Source organism: Mesoplodon densirostris, chromosome 1 (assembly GCF_025265405.1).
Source record: "Mesoplodon densirostris isolate mMesDen1 chromosome 1, mMesDen1 primary haplotype, whole genome shotgun sequence".
Classification (NCBI taxonomy): domain Eukaryota; kingdom Metazoa; phylum Chordata; class Mammalia; order Artiodactyla; family Ziphiidae; genus Mesoplodon; species Mesoplodon densirostris.
In genome coordinates this window covers 221,647,946-221,667,709 of record NC_082661.1, presented here as the reverse complement: position 1 = coordinate 221,667,709, position 19,764 = coordinate 221,647,946, and positions in this window count along the sequence as shown.

Sequence of the window (19,764 nt, the reverse complement as noted above, 5' to 3'; positions counted from 1 at the left end):
TTGCAGACAAAAAATGTAGGAAAAATATTATAGAAATGTATTCACTTGTTATCCTTTAAGAATTACATTAATTTTCCAGATTTCGTGATGTTTGCAGTATTGCACAGCTTTTAAAGCACACAATTTGTTGTAAATTCTTTTCTCATTTTAAATATTTAATTCCATATCTAATTTTGTAGCTGTGAATTTATGTTCTTTTTCTTACAGAGGACTCCCCAAATTGCATATTCTTTATTTTTTAAAAATATATCATACTAATGGTATGATTCTTTTTCTTTGTTTATTTATTTATTTATTTATGGCTGCATTGGGTGTTTGTTGCTGTGCGTGGGCTTTCTTTAGTTGCAGCGAGCAGGGGCTACTCTTCATTGCGGGGCGCAGGCTTCTCATTGTGGTGGCTTCTCTTGTTATGTAGCATGGGCTCTAGACACACGGGTTTCAGTAGTTGTGGCATGTGGGCTCAGTAGTTGTGGCACACAGGCTTAGTTGCTCTGTGGCATGTGGGAATCTTCCCAGACCAGGAATCATACCCGTATTCCCTGCATTGGCAAGAGGATTCTTAACTACTGAGCCACAAGGGAAGTCCTGCCTATTCTTTAGATACAACAAAACCTGGATCCACTTGATCAGGAGTGGTTTTGGTTGTATGGATGGTGATTGGGAGTTATTGCTCTCTAGTCAGTCTTGGTTCAAATCTTGCCCTTGAAGCTTTCTAGTTATATGACTTTGACATTATTCCTCTACTTCTCTAAATCTCACCTGTTAAGTTAGAATAATTTTAGTATCTATCTCATTGGATCAATAAGACAATATAACACATGACACAGTGCATATGAAAGCAGTTGACAGTTCCTAGCACTTCTGTGAATGTTTGAATAGCTGTCATATAAGTTTCTTAAACTTATAAAGCCCAAACAAAACTCTTCTTTTCTCCCTCAAACTGACTTCTCCCTTTGCCTTGCCCACCTAAGTGTTAACAATCATCCAGTATTTCAGACAAAATACCAAGGAGCTTCAGGCTGTACATCTAGTTCCATCAATCAACTCTGTTGACTTTACCTTTAAGAAATGACCCTCAATGATAATTTCTCACCACTTCCACCTCCACTGCCCTAATCCAAACCACTAATGTCTCTCTCTGTACTACTGCAGTAGCCTGAAACTGGTCATTGTGCTTCCTGATTTGACTCGTCCCTCCCATCCCAACTCCATTCTCTTAGCTCACTAATGTCACTTCTATGCCATTAACTGGCCACTCCCTTCTTCTTCTGAAGCTATAGCTGTCTCTCTACGTTACCCCTAATCAACTCCTTCTACCTACTTCTATCACTCCTTCTATTTACTTCTATAGTATAACACCTATAGATTTCTCGGTCACTTTCACCTTTGTGGGGCATACTGGACATGACTCAGAGTCCACGTCTCCAACCCAGTTCTTGAAAACTCAACCTAGAACCTAGTTCTCTATTCCTTGGCCTTTTACACCCATCCCCCATGCTACACAAACCTCAAACAAAATCATTCTACTTCATGATGACATTTTACCTTGACTGAATCTTATCACCTAGAAATAGAAATACTTTTAAGTAATACATTCCAATATCATGTTCTGTGACAAAATTGACCGTATTTTGTCTCTCACTCCTCCCACTCTTCCTTCTCTCTGACTCCACTGGGTCTTCTAATCCCTACACTCTTGCCTTTTGTCCCAGTCTCTCCATCCCCTGTGAAGTTGCTTTTCTTCCTAATCAGTCTACATTCCATGACACATCACAGCAACTTTTATTAGAGAAGAGATCAATTACTTTAGAGGGTGGAGGTGTTCGGGCAATAAAACCATCTGTTTCCTTGTCCTTGCTAGGGAACATTGTTGGAAGAAATCGTATAACCAGGTAGACTGTGGTCACAACAGACTTTCCTCAGTTGGGAAATCCTTTTGTGGGTCTCTGATTGTCTACTTTTATAATTCCCCACAATAATTATCACAAATCTTCAGCATTTCTTTTGGACCGCCTTAACTCCTGCATTCTTTCACTAGTCAATAGGTAACCTTGTCTCCTTCACAAAGAAGCATTAAACAATGGATATCTTTAATTCATTCAACAAATGGTTATTAAGAATCTCCTATTTGCTGGGCACTGTTTTAGTCACTCAGATATGTCACAAAATAAATCAGGCAAAGTCCTTATTCTCATCTTTAACTTTCCTTTGTTTATCCAAACAAATTCAGAAAATATCCAACAAGTATTTTGAAGTATCTATTTCATGCCAGGACTTTTTCTTGGTGAAAAGAATACAACAGTGAAGAGAATAAGTAAAATAGTCTTTCTTCATAAAGTTTTCATTTAAGTAAGGGGATGGAGAGAAAAAGATGGCAATAAATAAATAAAATTTAAAATGTATGCACATCAAATGTCAGATGAGACAGGTAAGGGGGGTAGGAAATGGTAAGACATAGAATGTAAAGTTAATACAATTATTCATTAAGTTCAATAACTTTCAAAATTCACATGCAGTTTGTAAAGAATGAAAATGGGAGAGCCAAACTTCAGATTCTGTACGCATAAGGAGAGTTGACCTAACCTAATACACAGCTGAAAAGTGGGAAGGTTGACTGACCCATCTCTCTTCCCTTCTTTGTCCTTTCTAGAAAGCCAACGTTGAATAACAACAGTAATGTTCAAAGGTTCTAGACCATCAGTTGTCAGGTTAACAAGTATTCCAAAAGTTTTAGATTTGTGTAAATTCTGTGATCCTTAAAGTTAGCATTGGTCTCATGCACATTACTAAAGCCTCCCCCACCTGGCCAGCTGCACCTCCTTCTACAGCTTTCTAGGCTACCAAGCAAGAGAACACAACCATCTGCCTTCAGCAAGTACACTCAGTTGCCTTACAGACAGATTTCCATGAATTTCAAACAAAAAAAGAAAGAAATGGAAAGCAATGGACTTAATATGTTTTTCCCAACACCTACTCATCAGTTTCTTCACTAAATGTCCTGAGCATATGTTTATTAGTTGCTGTGTTTCATTGCACTATTATTCCAACTAAAAATCAAATTTTTCTTTAATTGTACATTTCTAAGTTTAAAAACCTGTTATTTCTAGCAGAGTTTTCTATACCTAAAATTATATAATAGAATTATGTTAATCTTTGGCCTCCTGGAATCCATTCAGCCTTCCCTAACAGCGCCACAGTTTCCCTCTGGGGAACCGCTTCCTCCCAACCCTCAGCATATGGCTTATAGTGGAGTTAACTCAAATTCCAGCCTCAACAGGGACCTGTGGTGCAGACCTGGGCAAATAGAAGCCCAGTAATGGTTTTGGGAAAGTTGTGTGATCCAGGCAGCTCTAGTAAGATCTGTGAGACTTTTACTTTGGTTGCCGAGAGAGAATGAACTACTCCATCCAACCAAGTGTTGATAAGATTGAGGTGCAACTAAAGATCTCCTAAACTGCTGAGTGGAATGCAAAATGGTACAACCACTTTAGAGAACTGTCCATTTTTAAGAGAGTCAAACACAAACATATCATAAAACCCAGACACTCCACTCCTAATAATTTACCAAAAAGAAATGAAAATGTATATCTTGACAAGGGCCTCAAAACTAAAAATAATCTAAATGTCTATCAATATGTGACTGGATATCCAAAGTATGACACATGCATTCAGTGGAAAACTACTTGGCAATGAAAAGAACTGACTTACTGATAAATGTAACACACTGAATGTTCAGTGAATAAAAACCAGACAAAAAAGCATACATAGTATATGATTCAATTTATTTAAAATTCTAGAAAATACAGATTAATCTACAATGACAAAAACCATATCAGTTGCTGTCTACAGCTGGGTTTGATGGGAGATAGCCATGGCAGAGGGGCAAGTAGAATATTTTGGGGGTTATGAGAATTTTTTTTAATTGATGGTGGTGGTAAGTCACAGCATATGCAACTGTTAGCATTTACTGGATTGTGCACTTTGAATATTTGCAAGTGAGTTTTATGTCAATCAAGTTGGTTTGGTTTTTTTTAATTTTTATTTATTTATTTTCGGCTGCATTGGGTCTTCGTTGCTGTGCACGGGCTTTCTCTAGTTGTGGTGAGCGGGGGCTACTCTTCGTTGCAGTGCACAGGCTTCTCATTGCGGTGGCTTCTCTTGTTGCAGAGCAAGGGCTCCAGGCGCGTGGGCTTCAGTAGTTGCGGCTCGCAGGCTCAGTAGTTGTGGTTCACGGGCTCCAGAGCGCAGGCTCAGTTGTTGTGGCGATGGGCCTAGTTGCTCTGTGGCATGTGGGATCTTCCCGGACCAGCACTCGAACCCGTGTCCCCTGCATTGGCAGACGGATTCTTAACCACGGTGCCACCAGAGAAGTCCCATGTCAATCAAGTTGGTTTTTAAAAATTAAAATTAAATCAATAATAAAGACATTTGAAATCAGTCTGTTTTTAATCACCATGTGCCAACAATTCTAAATCATTTTTTGTCCGTCTAAGTTTTAAACAGTTTCTCCAGTTATGTCGTCATCTATGTGAAAGTTAATTCAAAGAGCTCCCAGTTATACAATTGGCTCCCAACTTTAGGGCCTTATTACAGACAATTATTTTGAGAGTAACTTCTCAAACTTTTGAAATAGTTTGGGCTCACTTTGAGTACATTTTGATCTGTGATGTACTGGTAAATGTTTAACAAGTGGATCCCTGAAGAAATAACCTTGATTTGTTGTACTTTCTTATTTCTTTGGTATTTACTACACCTTCCATGACTAATCTCAACCTGCCAGTGTCATGTCACCAAGCAAGAAATTGGGAAGAGATGCTCACAATAGCCTCTGTGCCAATGTGAGCTTCCACCAGGACAGCACTAGGTTGGGTTATCCAGTGTCTGTGGTACTGCTGATCACTACGTTTAAGCATTATACCTGATAAACATGATCACACTGATTATATAATCAAGGATACAGAACTTTAGTTACTTCACTTCATCATTTCATTTGCAACTTATTAGCTGAATCTTGCAGAATTTTCTTTTTGGAAATGCTTATTTTTATGTTTTACTTTTCTATCTGTAAAAAATACATTAATGTAATTAAAAGTATTAATTAGTTTCCTTTTTATATTATAACATTTAATTAATAAGTTTCCATTTACATAGTTACATATACAAAGTTCAACTAAAGAACATTTTTACATCTATGATTCTTTTTTTGCATTATTAGAATTTATTTCATTTCATGAATGTTACTGAAAATGATTTTGTTGTATAGTGGAGCATGTTAAAAAAATCATCCATTCCAGGAGCCCAATATAAGAAATACATCACAGAGTAGATTGATTATATAAGTCTGGAAATGTCAGATATAAGCCAAATATCATTTTAAATGAAGATTCCAAGTGTGGTCAGACTTTTCTATAAAAATAAAAACCAGACTTGGTACTAGATGTATTATTTCTAATTTATGCATAATTATTCTTCCACCAAAAAACATAAACTGGAATGACATTTATTGCTAGTTTCTAATTCATACTGCCATAAAAACTTATTTCGTTTCTATTTTTCAGTTTTTTTCAATAAAATAAATACCTTGCAATTGATAATAGCTATCATCTGTTCTATATTTAAAATTCTAAGCTACAAATGGATGTTATCATTTCTTTTTTAGCCTTGACAAATTTTTGCAAAAAAGGTAAGATGATCTAAGGAACCAAACTGGAAGAGGTGAATTCAGGCTGTGTATTTCAGTCTCTAATGAAGCCATAGACAATTATTTAATCCACAGAATTATCTGAATCTTCCAAAATTTTTATAAAGTTAAAATGCAGCTGATGCTTAACTTTTGAAAACTGTTTTTCTGGAATCCAAAAACAATAGATAATATAATGTCAGTCACTGTGCTAATCATTTTATCAAAATCACTTCACCTGTTTTATATAACTCCAATTTTTTTTTGATGTCTCCATTTGTAGATGATGAAAGTGAGTTATGGAAATTTTAAATAACTTGTTCATAGTCAAAATGTTAATTTGTGGAAGCAGAAAGCTAAAACTAATGTCTGTCTAACTTTAAGGCCCAGGTTGACACCAATGATAATAATTCTGGCATTAAATATTAAAGTGCATAGATAATTTCTATTTCATTTTGACTTGTGTTTATAAACCCAAAAACTTCCTGGTAAGAGACTCAAATTTCAGAAATGGAAATTTCTGAAAAGAAATTTCTACAACATGAAAAGAAGGTTTGGAGTTTGCCATGATTCCAGCCTAAATTTCCATCCTCTTACAAATATCCTTCTGAACTCAGAAGCAAGAATATTTATAATTACTGTTACTGTTCTTTTCATCTCTGTCCAGGCAATCAGTATATGACAACAACTTACCTTGAAAGTGTCATTATTTTTTAGGGTAAAGAACAGATCTGTCATGGCCATCAATTCAGAATACCATCACGATGATGAAAAGAATCTAAACCATTCATCTACTCAGTCCATTTTTTTTTTAAGAAAGAAAAAGACATTGAAGATATGTTTTCTTGCTCATGCTAGCAAAGGCTGTGTGCTTCCAATTTGAATAATGCTCCTAAGTCATTTTTGCAGGTAGATAAGGAAAAGGATGGGGAAGGCAGAGAACTGTGCTTCTGTATAGAATTAATGTGGTTATGTAAAATATGTGTCACATTTAGGTAGTATTTTTATGCATAAAATCCTTGAACTCAAAGTAATTTTACAGAAAAGAGTTATATGAGTAGAATATCCATTTCAATGAGCTAAGCACTTCTGAAGACCCTTTCTTCATACAAGAGTGAAAAATACTAGGTATGAGATGGTGGGCTGCAGTTCTAGTTTATCATTCACTAGCTAGGAGATCTGGGTTAATCCCTTAGCTTCTCTTAGCTTCAGATTTTCATCTGAAAAATGGTGATAATATAGAGTTTTGTGAGCTCAGTGGTCCACAGAGCACTCCCTAAAGGGCAGTAATAATTATAGCTCTTATTCATCATTTCATTACATGCTAGTCCCTGTTCTCCCTCCTCCTAGTATGCGCAGTAGTCTACCTCCATGGTTTTGAGATACATGATGAAAATTCCTTATGCTCCTCCTCTCTTCAACTACTATTTAAATCAATTAGTTTCTCCTTATATCAACTCATTTATTTAATATATCCTGATGTATCTGGTTGCCTTATCTATTTTAGATATGCCCTTCAAGCGCTCCAATTTTGTTCATACACTGTTATCAGGGTATTGTTATCTATTTACGTATTTGTCTCTCCAACTTCACTGAAAACTTTTAACAGCAGGTACTGTGCCCTGTTCCATTTTTCCATCTTCATCATTTTAGCACAACATCTGTTAGCAAATGTTTGTTGAATTGATGAATGAGCGTTTCTTTTGCTTCACAGATTGATCACTACTGAGTGTTAAGAAGTATTCAAGCACTTCTTTTGATGATCACAATGAAATGAAGACTAAACATAACAAGTTTTAAAATCAGATCAGATCTTTAAATGGCTTCACTGCCAGTGAGGTATATATTGTTCAGCATCCTTCTATAAAGTCCTCACCGATCCACTCCAAAAATAAAAATTGCTACATGTAAAATATGATACTGGATTTTAACAGTGAGGATTCCACACTTTATTCATGCATTTTAGTCAACAAATGTTTATTGAACTTGATATGATGAGCACTCTGTTAGGTGCTGGGGAGCTTATGGTGGGTCAGAAGGAAAGAGTGTCTGCCTCCACAGAGCTCACATCCCCCTAGGGAAGTGGGGCATATGGACAAGTTACTGATGATTACAACCTGTGGTGAAGGCTATGATGGGCAAGCAGAGGGAGCTGGTGCAGCATCAGGAAGGCCACTCCCACCTTCTAGAAGCTCTAGCAGTCACCTCAGGTCACTGTGACATTTGACCCCTCTGCAATTGGGATCTCATTGCTTGTAACTTCCACTTTCAGTCCAATGATCCATCTTCACTCTGAATTATTTTTTATGAAATTGAAGGCATCTTGGGGGGGGTTCTCATTTATTTAGATCTGGTTACTCAGTTATCAACTGAAAAAGTAGTGTTCTTTGAACTGAAGATCATCTAACCACTAAATCCAATGTTCATTGGATGAAGCATTTTAAAGCTAACCCTGAATCACTTTTAGGACTAGTGAACTACAAAAATAAGAAACTTCACAAAACAATAAGGAAAAAAATCCAACCACACTTTTACATAGGATCAGAGAGATTTCCCATTTGAAGTGTTTGCAGCAGACACTTGTCCACCATCTTCCTTTAATTTGATGAGACTTTATCTTCTTAAAGTCTCCTTTGGCAGTAGAGAGCTCACGCTCGGAAAGGTTATCATTCCATTTTTGGATACCTCTACTCATTTTAAAGATTTCATTTTATCACAGAAAAAAACATGTTTAACTTCCTCTGAAACTACTAGATAAACAATCTCACCCATCTTTTACATGATAGGCCCTCCTTTACTTACAGGCAGCTGTTATCACTCTGTTAAACCTTTTTTCTTCAGATGAAATTTTTCAGTTCCTTTTTCTATGCCCCATGTTACACAGTGTCCCTGCTTTATTAATTCAATGCATATTTACTGAGTGCCAGTTTTGTTCCAGACCCACAGCTAAGCAGTAGAGATATGGGAGCAGTTAAAATATTCATTGATCTTTCCACTCTTTGTATCTATCTCTTTTGGGTGAACTTTGTTATGGCAATGTCTCACTTAAAATATACTTTGTATGGTCGTGTCAATGAAAAGAAATGAGGCTGAGATGGATCTATCTACATGAAAAGCCATTTTATACTGTTGTCTACAATTGGATTTGTAATAATTAAAAGCTTCTGGGACTTTTTTTTTTATCATACGATGAAATGTTAAGCCACAAATCTTCCCTTTGTTAACACTGAATTTTTTAAACTCAGTGTAAAACTTTTTATTTCTCTGTTAAATTTCATGTTGTCTATTGATGTATCAAAATTGGGTTACATTTTTATTTAGAACCGAATATGTTAGCTGTTCTTCATAATTTTCAGCATCTAAAATTTTTCTAAATATGCCTTATGCCTTCATTTGTGATGTAGATTAAAATGTATTAAAAGAGGGTCAACAACAGAGCCCTATGGCAAGTCACTAAAGACTTTTTTCCAGTAAGCTTTTGAGATAATTTTCAACCAGCAGCACACACATCTACATGTATCATTAAACATTAAGACATCAGAAATACGTGTGTTGAAATATTTGAGATGTGTTATCAAATACTTTTCTGAAATGATAATCATTTGCAAATTAAATATGATACGTACTTCTGGGAATCACACAGCCTCCTCATGATTACTACTTATTTTTAAGTGTTCATATATCATTGGTGAAAAACCTGTTCTTAAATCTACATTGGATTTGCCTATTTATAGTTTCTGCAATATATATATATATATATATATATATTCCCCACTTTGAATAATCAAGTATTTGCACTTTTGTAGTATCCTAGGAATTGCTATATTTCCAATTTTGTAGAATGACAACTGATATTCTACAACTACACCTGCAATTACCTTTGCACCTAGGTTGTGACTCATGACCTTTTACTCTCTACTTAAGAGAGAGTCACAGAATAGAAAGGAGAAAATACATGGCTTCTAATGTCAGACAGGGTTAGATCCCTGTTTCAGTGTTTCCTTTAAATATGTGTTATATCTGTGGGTGGCTTAATGACCTTCTCTTAGCCTCGATTTCCTCTTCTGTAAAAGTAATGATACCTCTTAAATTCCTAGGAATGCATGAGATGTGTGTATAAAATTTCACTGGTGATCAAAGCTTTTGAACTCATGTATTTAAGTTACTCATCCCTATACTCCCAGAGTCTGTAAGAGAACATGTAACAAATTTCCCAAAAAGTAATTTTTGAATAAATGTATGGCACTGAGTAGTTGTCAATTAACATAAGTTTAATTTCTTCTTCCTCTCCTGCTTTGGGCCTAACTTCTTCTTAGCAAAGTTCTACCCTGTACACTTTGAAGATCATTGGCTTTCATGTGGAAAGTAGAGGTACAATAAACTCATGGCCAAGGCTAATCCTTCCTTTATGGTCTTTTTTCATATAAAATAGAAAAACAGACATTTTTTGTTGTCCTCAGTATATTTCACAAACCCTAACTTATACGGGATTTTAATATTTTTGTGATGAATTTTCTAGCTGGAATACTTTATATTTTTCCATTGAAATGTGCTTTTTTCTCCATGATGTTGCATTCTTAGATAACTCCCTCTAGAGCTACACTGATTTATTTAGAAGTCACCTCCTTTCCCTTATTTAGAGGATTATTTTTGATTGAATAGTCAGAATTTATTTTCTTAGAGATTCCTACCCTTTTTGAATTACCCTCTTCTTTTAAGTTCCTGAACACAGACTTTTGTTTTTTATGAATATTTTGAAGCTGCTTTTCTAAAGGCCAGTGCACACATCAGACCATACCCTGTATGTACCCTTCCTTTGATTTTATGCCAATGTTTATACATCAAAAATCAGCTCTTCATTTTTTTTTTGCAATGATTTTCAAAGTAGCAATCCCCATAGTTGCTTCCATCACCTTCTAGAAAACGAATCTATTAGTGAGAAGAGTCGATAATGTATCAGGTTTTCTATTTTAAATGGAATGAAGCTTCTAAGACATCTTTATATATAAGGGCTGCAATATACTTCTGTACCTTTTATATGTTAGTTACACCTCAGTATCCCTGTATTTTAATTGCATTATATAACTTAACCAACTCATCTAATATGTTAGCATCTAAAATAGCAGCTGCTAGTACTTTTCTGTCCTTTATTTTTCTTTCAAATGCCTTCCAAATGCAAACCACCGCAATAACCTCATGATTTCCCCTACTGTTGAATGCTACAATAACTTGAATGAGACTTGGTTGTGAGCTCTGTGAGATTCTTATCCAAAAATGTCAGCACGAAGATGCTGGGTCAGGCTGAAGTGACACTGACATAGTATGATCCATCCAAATTTCAGGGCTGGCCCTCAGGTGGGGATGAGATGAGCAGCTGAAATTCATTATATAGTTTTGCTTGTAACAAACCAAGCTAGAGTTAATCTGGTGGGGAAAATACAGCAGCATTATTTCAGACTATAGGTTGAAACTGGAAGTCAGAAGGACAGAGAAGAGCCCCCAAGTCTACGACAACAGTAACTACTGCTGAGCAAGGATGGGAAAAGCAGGGGCAAGTATACCTTCTTACACATGCAAGTATGCCACCCTTTCTAATCAGCTCAGCTCCATAAATAAAGCTTTCTTTTCTGGGAAAAATTGTGCACCGTTGGTGGGATTGTAAATTGATGCAGCCACTATGGAAAAGAGTGTGGAGGTTTCTCAAAAAATTAAAAATAAAACTACCATATAATCCAGCAATTCTACGTCTGGGAATATATCCAAAGGAAATTAAAACACTAACTTGAAAAGATATCTGCACCCTATGTTTAAAACGGCATTATTTACAGTAGCCAAGACATGGAAACAACCTAAGTGTCCATCAATAGAGGAATGGATAAAGAAGATGTGGCATATATATATGAATACTATTCACTTTTTAATTTTATTTATTTATTTATTTATTTATTTATTTTTGGCTGCATTGGTTCTTCGTTGTTGTTTGCGGGCTTCTCTAATCGTGGAGAGCAGGGGTTACTCTTCGTTGGGGTGCATGGGCTTCTCATTGCAGTGGTTTCTCTTGTTGCAGAGTATGGGCTCTAGGCACTTGGGCTCCAGTAGCTGTGGCAGGCAGGCTCAGTAGTTGTGGCTCGCAGGCTGTAGAGCACAGGCTCAGTAGTTGTGGCACACGGGCTTAGTTCCTCTGCGGCATGTGGGATCTTCCTGGACCGGCGCTCAAACCTGTGTCCCTCGCATTGGCAGGCAGATTCTTAACCTCAGTATCCCTGTACCACCAGGGAAGTTGTGGTACATATATACAATGGAATATTACTCAGCCATAAAAAGGAATGAAATTGAGTCTTTTGTTGAGACGTGGATGGACCTAGAGACTGTCATATAGAGTGAAGTAAGTCAGAAAGAGAAAAACAAATATCGTATATTAACGCATATATGTGAAACCTAGAAAAATGGTACAGATGAATCGGTTTGCAGGGCAGAATTTGAGACACAGATGTAGAGAGCAAATGTATGGAGACCAAGTGGAGAAAGCTGTGGGGAGGGTGGTTATGGTGGTGTGCTGAACTGGGTGATTGGGATTGACATATATACACTGATGTGTATGAAACTGATGAATAATAAGAACCTGCTGTATAAAAAAATAAATAAAATTAAATTTAAAAAATTTAAAAAAAAGAACAACTAATCCTAAACTTTCTTTGGGTTATTTGTATGGAAATATGTTAATATAAATGTTTCAGACATTACATGAAACATTACATTTTAGGAATTTCATGAAATTCCTAAAAATCTTATATGTTCTTGTATAATGTTATAAGGCATAATTCTAGTTGTTACTTTAAAATGTATATCTCAGAACTAACTAAATTTCCTTGTCAATTGCATTATTATGAACTTTCATCAAATCTTTAACCATGGTGATTTTAAAGTCCTTTGTCATTTACAGACAGTTCTGGGTGTATTCTGATGCTTTTGCAAAAATGATCCTATAAAAGGGTTTCATCTTCAAGGAATTCATGGAAAAGACTCTGACAAGTACAGGTTTCTGGTAACTGACTATACTGCTGAACTGAATGAATAAGCATTTTCAGAACTCTAATGGAAAACTGATGAACTCATAAAAGTGGTAACAAAAGATCAAGATAAAAAAATTAATTACATGGGACTGAGTGAACTGATGAGGATGATTATAATTTTTGTGACTTTCTGTTTGAATAAAAAAAAATGTTTAAAAAAATGCATTCCAATATGCATCAGGTGCAGACAAATACTGGTTGATTCCACTTATACGAGGTATCTAGAATAGTCAAAGTTATAGGCCAAAAAGTACAGTGGTAGATGCCAAGGGGCAGGGAGGGGGTGGGGTGGGGATGAGGAATGGGGAGTTAGTGTTTGAAGGGGAAGAGTTTCACTTTGGGCAGGTGAAAAATTCATGTGATGGATGATGGTGAGAGTTGCACAACAATGTGAATGTACTTAGTGCCACTAAACTGTACAGTTAAATATGGTTAAATAGTATGTTTTATACTATGTGACTTTTACCACAATAAAAAAAATTTTTTAAAAAGAAACAGTGCATTTTCCTTGTGATGAGAACTCATGATTTACTCTCAACAACTTTCATATAAAACATAGAGCAGTGTTAATTATATTTATCATGTTGCACATTACATCCCTAGTACTTATTTATCTTACAACTAAAAGATTGTTCTTCTGACTACCTTCATCCAATCCCCCCTCCCCCAATCCTTCACCTCTGGTAACCACAAATTTGATCTTTTTTTCTATAAATTCATTTGTTTGTTTTTGAAGTATAATTGACCTACAACACTATGTTAGTTTTTGGTACACAACACAGTGATTCAATATTTCTATACATTTCAAAAAGATCACCACAATAATTCTAGTTATCATCTGTTACCATACAAAGATATTACATTATTATTGACTCTACTCCCCACACTCTACATTTCATACCTGTGACTCATTTATTTTGTAACTGAAAAGTTATACCTCTTAATCTCCCTCACCTATTTCTTTCTTAGAAATATCTCTCATAGGAAATATCTGTTTACTTATTGAGAAATAGCCATTGGCTCTAAATTCTAATTTATAATGTTTACTTCTTTGAACATAATCTTAATTGAAACATTAAAACATATTTTGCTTTTCTCTTCATTTTTATTCTTGAAGAGAAAATGATGAAAACCTGTGGGCATCATCTTATAGTCAACTTTTAAAACATTTTTCAAAGGCCTGACTCTGTTGCTAATTGTTCTTTAGCATTTATGTCACACGTTGACTTTTGAAATCTTGGTTATGCTATCAAAAATTTGTACAATAAATCATTTTAGTTATGTGAATACTGATTTTAAATAGGACGACTTTTTTACATTTAAATACTATAGCTTTAATATTATAATAATATTTATTTGACATTGACATTCATTTGTCCAGGTTTTTGGAGTAAGTCTTCTGTGCTAATTAGATTTTTCCATTTTCCGTAGTCTGAAATGGAAGAATTTAAAGAATTTGCATGTGGAGTCACAAGCACTATATTTTTATAATCTTAGTTAACATTTCATTATTCCTACTCACTATTAATAAAGAAGGAAAACAAGCCAGTGAAATTTACACAGTGATCTCCACCATGAATTAAAGCTGACAGTCAGAAGAGAGAATAAATGAGGAGTGAATGCTGAAATACACTCGGGATATCACCTTCCTACGCTGCCCATTAAAGGTGACATAGGCCCAGAAGAATGAGCTCCTCCTGATCAGAGGAAAAAGGAGACAAGATTAGTGTCTGCGTAGATAGTGATTGAATTTTTCAGTCTTCTGGAAAATTAAAGCCTGACCCAAACATACACTTCTGTTTTGTTTCCTTTGAGACAGCCAAGAGTATGAGATAATAATTCCAAGCATTTCAAATACCAAGAGATGCCAAGACTGATGCACTGTTTCCTATTTCATGAGCTCAGAACAGGATGCTCAGCTCATAAACACATTTAGGGAGCTTCATGGGACACAAAATCACTTACACAGCACTATGAGTAGCCATGTTTAATTCCCTTCCAAATTAATTTTTATGACTTCTCAGGGAGTCTTTTCAATTCCCTACACAGGTCATGAAATTTTGATTAAACATTTAATGAGATTCTTTGCATAGATCTGTCTTATTTCCCAAGCTTCTTCATTCTACCATGTCTATTCAATTCAGTGGCCCATCTCTAAAATAAACTATTAAAAGAAACTCATTATCCCTTCATAGTTTTAGAGCATACAATTTTGCAGTCCCGGCCTCCAGAGTTATAAGTTTTTTTAAAATATGTTTTTATCTAACAGTCGTTGGGAGCCTACTATGTGCTAGTCACTGTGTTGGAGGGTAAAAAAGACAGAGATGAATAAAAATGGTGATTTTTTTTCTCTCAAATAATTCATGATATATTTGGAGATGTCAAGAAAGGTATTTGCAGTATGAAGGTGAGATGAACACAAATTGCTATGAAATAGCTGGTGCACTGGTACTTTCTGGCACATCATTTTTTTTTTCAGTATGGTGTGGATATAAATTCACTCAGAAATTAATCTAGATTTATCTGTTCAAGGCAAACAATAAAATTAGTCACTGCATCTTGACTCTTCTACCAGTGAACACGCAGAATATCACATATATAAATATTAAAAAACCTTTATTTTATATTATTATTATGGTGATAGTTATTAATGTGTGTCTGGTGTCCAATATTTCAAGCGTATACTACAGATTTTGATGTTAAAATAAGGTAAAATAATGATAGAAGAAGTTAAAGCATTGTTGATGTAAGAATAGTAAGAACAGAGAACAGAGAATAGTGAGGAGGAAGCTACCGACTCTGCCTGAGGCTGAGGAATTAGCCAAGGCTTGACGAGGGAATCACATTTATATTGAGATTCAAAGAATAGACATATAGATAGACACATAGCTAGCTCATTAGCTAGATGATTAGATTGATTGATAAATAAATAGATAGATAGATAGATAGATAAAGAGTTCGTGGTCAGGAAGAGATGAGAGAGAGAACACCCTAGTCAGTAAGAAAAGTAAATGTATGATTAAATTTGTTATTAAATATCTTACCATAAAGAAATTCAGATCCAGATGATTTAATTGGTATTTCATACCACACATTTAATGAAGAAATAAAGCAATGTTATCCAAACTCTTTTGGAAAATATAGAAGGGAACATATCCAAACTTGTTTAATGAGGCATGCTTAGCTCTATTAGGCAAAACTTGACAAATACACTAGAAAAACTAGAGTCCATTATACCTCCATGAACATAGTGACAAAAATCCTTAACAGTAGCAAAAAAAATTCAGCAATATACAAAATAAATAATTCACTATTGAGGGATGCAAGTCAAAAGCAGTCAATGTAATTCACCATATTAAAGAGAATAAAGGGAAAAATACCTAAAAAAATGTAGAAAAAGCATTGGACAATTTAAAACATACTCATCAAAGTTGGAATCAAAGAGAATCTCCTCAATCTGATATAGAGCATCTACAAAAAATACCTGTAACACATATTTAATAGTAAAAAAAAGAACCTTTCCCATGAAGATTGAAAAAAAGAGAAAAGTGTCTGCTCTCATCATTTCATTCAACTTTGTATCGGAGGTCCTAATCAATGCAATAATTTAAGATAAAGAAATAATAGCCATAACGTTTAAAAGAAAGAGTTAAAACTCTCTTTAACAGGTACCAAAATTGTTTACATACAAAATGTTTAAAACTTTTTAAAAATAAGCTTATAGAACTCAGAAATAATTTTAACAAAGTCACAGGGTATAAAGTCAATATACAAAATCAACTGTATTTTTTAAAGCTAGAGGCAATAAATTGGAAAGGAAATTTTAAAAACCCATTTACAGTAACGTAAAAAATATAAAATACTTAGGATTAAATTTAATGAAAGATGATAAACCACTGCACATTGAAAACTATCAAACGTTTATGAGGAAAAGTGGAGAGATGAACCATGATCAGGAGTTGAAAAACGGTTGTTAAGATAGTAATTCTCTCCATTGATCTACAGATGCAACTCAATCCCAATCAACATCTCAATAGACTCTTTTGTAGAAATTTAACAACTGATTTTAAATTTATGAAAACACAAAGGATCTGGGATAACCAAAATAATTTTTAATAAGAACCAAATCTGGCTTCAAGACTTTCTATCAGGCCACTTTAATCATGCTATCATGAAAACAAAGTGACCAGTGGAACAGAGTTATTTGTTTTTTTAAAAAGGTGCCCAGGTAATTCAATTGGGATGGAAAAAATCTTTTTAGCAAATTTTGCTGAAACAGCTAGCTAATATTTAGAAACACAAACTTAAACACTTGTCTCACACCACACATATACTTGCAAATGCAATTCAGATGGATCTTAGACTTAAATGTAAAAGTTAAGACTACTAAGCTTCTTGAAAACAATAAAACTTTATGAACCTGGAGTACGCACGGTTTCTTTCAAGATGACAAAGAAAGCACTACTAGTAAAAGAAAAAAAATAAATTGTACTACATTAAAATTAAAACCTTCTGCTTCACCAAACAGCATTAAGAGAAAGAAAAGGGAAGTCATAGACGGGGAAAAGATATTTTTAGTACATATATCTGATAAAGTCTTGTATCCTGAATATATAATAACTTCTATAAAGCAACTTGTAAAACAAGTAATTCAATTAAAAAATGAGCAAAATACTTTGTTCCAGCTTTCTATCACTGAGTAATGAGCCACCCCAAGATTAATGACTTGAACCAAAAACTCTCATTTATTTTGCTCACAAATCTGCAATTTGAGCAAGACTCAGAAGGGATAGCATATAACTGCTTTATATGGTGAGAGCTCAAATGGCATGAGGACTGAGGTAACTCAATGCCTGGTGGTTGGAATGAATTATCTGAAGGCTTACTTATTTGCATATCTGGAAGTTGTTTTTGGATGAAGATTGGTACCTCATCAGGGACTGTTGTGCATAACACACTGCACATGTCCTGCCCATGTGGCTGCTTGGCTTCCTCGTAGTGGAGCAGTTGGGTTCCAAGAGTAAGCATCCCAAGAGAATGTGGAAGCTTCAGGTCATTAAGGTCTACTCAGACACTGGCACTGTTGAGTAAGTGGCATCTGTTACCTATTATCAGGAGTAGAAGTCTGAACACTTCTGCCCATCGCATCTTGGTATTGAAGTTGCCAAGGAAAATACAAGACAGTCAAGCACGTGTATAGAGTGTGGGTGTAGTGGGTGTCTGTCTCCCATAGCCTGTGCATTCCTCCTTGCATCCTATGCAGGGCAGTTAGCCTGCACACATCCTTCCTATGCTGCAGCAGAAGGATCCCATACCCTTCTTACAGGTGACAGATATTGCAATGGGGCTGGTCAGGTGCTGTGTGACATGTTTAAGCAGAACAAAGGAGTACACATGGAGTGTCAAACAGGGAAAGATATTTTCACACAAGTTGAAAAGTCCAGCACTGGCTATGAGGAAGAAAGTGTTTGGTGAGGAAGTGTTTTGGTCGCAAGACCCATTCTTATGTGACTAAGTAGGGGTTGGGAGACTGCAGGCAAAGACTCTTCCCCAAATGTCACAGTGCTTCTTCTGCCATATAAGATTAGTCAAACTGTCACAGAGCCTAGAACAATGAAAGGAGATATAGAACCTAATGAAAGGAGTGTCAGTGAATTTGGGGACCATGTTTTAAAACTGCCACAGTCTACCTTCTAGTCACAAATCACTAGTATTCCTTTCACAACTGAAATACACTCACCCCCTTCAAAAAACCCTTAAATACATATCTCATCCATTACTTCATCAGGCTCAATTTTAAAGTCCAGGATTTTGTCATCTAAATGAGATATTGGTGAAGACAAGGTGAATTTGTTTTAACGTCTAAATGTGGTTCGTTTCAATATGAAGATCTGTGAACTAAAGAAACAAGTTATCCATCCTGTCCCCCCATCGCCCCCCCCCATCCAACATATACTGGTGAAAGAGGCAAAGAGTAACCGAATAACTGCTACAGACACATTCAAAAGGGGGGAAAATTGGAGACACATATCAGTTACCAGTCAGTAGCAAGTTAGAGATCCAGCTGGGCTTACATCATCACTTTCTTGATTATGGTCAAATACTGCTCCCTGAAAATGATTTTCTGTAACTCATGGCTTCATACTTTTTTTCTACTTAAAAGATTTTATGAAGCATCGCCTTAGATCTTCCTGAGCTCTTAACAATGGATCTTAAGGTATCCCTCTAGATTGAATCTTTTTCTCTGAAATTTTTCTTACTTTGAGAATTTTCTGCCATCTGGAAAGGCTGGGAATGAGGAACAGTTTTATTTTCAAATCCAGAAAGTATGGGCTTCTTTATATTTAACCAGTCATTCTTTTTTCATTTCATTTTATTTTATTTTATAACCAGTCATTCTTAAACTCATCTCTCTCCTCTTGCGTTTTATCACAAACAAGAATACATAAGGTGGACCTTTCAATATTCTACTTGGATATCTCTTTAACTGTATGAGGGCAGACTATGTCCTGCGATATGATGTCTATTTCTGTAAACAAAGTTTTACTATAATACAGACATACACATTCATTTATGTATTTTCTATGCTTGTTTTCACACAACAGTGGCATAGTTCAGTAGTTTTGACAGAGATTGTACAGCCAGATAGCCTGAAATATTTACTTTCTGGCCCTTTAAGAAAAAGTTTACTGACCCCTGATAAACTTATCATGGAGTTCATTTGATAAATTTGGCAAATTTCCTATTTTCCATTTAACCTCAGACGCCAGTATCGCCACATATCTCACCAATAAGTTGTGAGGGTCCCCTTTCCTCCTGCTTCCAGTATTTTCTTCACATAACTTTAAACCTTCACTGCCAGCCTTCTCTTAAGCTTCTGCTTGATGTCTTTAGGATTTTACTAATATCCTTTGGTTTTCTCTCACCACTTAATCACAAAGCCATTGTCACGTTTTAGTTTTTGTTGTAAAGCAACCGAAGTATATTCTAACGTTGGATAGCAAACCATTC